This window comes from Lichenostomus cassidix, chromosome 4, assembly GCF_008360975.1.
Source record: "Lichenostomus cassidix isolate B80296 chromosome 4, HeHo_3.0, whole genome shotgun sequence".
NCBI classification, from domain to species: domain Eukaryota; kingdom Metazoa; phylum Chordata; class Aves; order Passeriformes; family Meliphagidae; genus Lichenostomus; species Lichenostomus cassidix.
In genome coordinates this window covers 33,666,683-33,668,535 of record NC_139484.1, presented here as the reverse complement: position 1 = coordinate 33,668,535, position 1,853 = coordinate 33,666,683, and positions in this window count along the sequence as shown.

Sequence of the window (1,853 nt, the reverse complement as noted above, 5' to 3'; positions counted from 1 at the left end):
ACCTTGTGTCCTTGGGTTTTATAGATTTACTGTACACGTAGTCATTAATCATGTATTGAATAAGTGTGATTATAAAGTAAGTAAACAGAGTCATTAGTACGACACCCTCTGTTCTGCTGTGTTGATTTTAGAGATCAAAATTCACCTAGTCACAGAATGAAACGCTCACCTACTGAAAGTGCTGGTGTTAATGATTTACTTTCCAGATTGGGTCTGGTCTAGTTCCCTTTTTTTCCTTGTCCTGAAATCACTCAGCTCATCACTTGTTCTGATAAGTATTTGTAGCTGGCATACACAGGAAGATTCTTTATAGCCATTAAATGTCACTCAGAGTAATCAGGTAGCCTCAGTGGAACTGTGTAAATGAGTATTTTGTCTTTTCATGCAAGTTACAAATTGCAAAATCCTGTAAAGAGCTGATCAAAAATCCTGTACCATTGCTCCATTCAAGGACTTATACAGAATCCTAAATATTCTAGTGACAGTAAACCCATATTTTTCATAGCTAATAACATATTTTTCTGCTCATGATAACTATTATTGTAATAAATCATTGATAAAATACAAAGTTTTCTCACAAGAAAAAGAAAAAGAAAAGAAAAGAAAAGAAAAAAGAAAAGAAAAGAAAAGAAAAGAAAAGAAAAGAAAAGAAAAGAAAAGAAATATAAAATAGAGGAACATAAAAATAGAAGTGCAGAATCAGTCTGTATATCCTCCACTACAACTTGATTGGAAGGCATAGGCTACTGTTATCCTGATTGAGTCCATTGTAGAGGGGTAATGTTTTTCCAAAAGTTGTACAGTAATAGTAGCACAAAATCTGAATTAAATTACTCCAAATTTACTTGGTTTTCTTAATGTATTCATCACAGGCTTTGGAGCACTTATTAAAAGCTGCATTTTTTTTTCCTTACAATTTAGGAAGAATTTGGAAAGAATAAAAAAGAAACCTTTTTTTTTTTTAATAGCTTTAATGCCTTAGCAGCTCTTCTAATAATTTAAAGCTATCTCTAGGCTTGTATAAATTCAGCAGTATTGACAGAGCATAAGCTTGTGCATGTCAGCCTGTGTTATGTGTAAAGGCTACATGTGCATCCTTAGAAACAGCTGGAAGAGTTTCACAGAAAAACACGTGAAACATGGGCTTCACAGTGGCATACCTTTACTTTCTCTTGTTTTCATTAGGGCTGTGGTAGGTATTTTACTTTATTGTAGTTGTACCAAGTCCTTACTTTAATCTCTATTTCTCAAGTGCTCTTTGAGGGTGCCTGGGGAATACAGTTCCACTGTACATGTAAGAAAAATGATCCATAAAGGATCTGGTCTGGCTGGTTAGATGTACTGAAGGTGGTGCCTAGAGTAGGATTCAGTCTCCTGATGATACATATTTTATAGCAGTGATAAGAATATAAGAATATTTTAAGCCTATCTTTTTTACAGACTCTTATTTTTACATCTATTTTCTTGCCGAGATTAAAATGTAATACAGATAATCTTCAGTACAATAGAAAATGGATTAAGTTTACAGAGTTATGTTATAGTCTGCTTGTCTCAAAATCTTCAGGAACCATAGGGTATAAATAAGTAGTCAAAACCTGGTTCAATGAAATATTCATACCTGGCATATAATGTGATGAAAGCACTTAATTGATCACTGAACTAGATTCTGTTTGTAATGAAACTTTCAGACAAAAGCTGTGAGAGAGTCCAGAGAAAATGGGAGACATGTTTCAACCTCCTTTTTGCTTTGAATGTCCTTTGGCTGTCCTTTCCTGCTATCTCTCCCCCAAGGCAAGAGGCAGGGCTTACCAAGGAAATGAATAACGTATTTGTCCATATAATGCTCAGCAAAA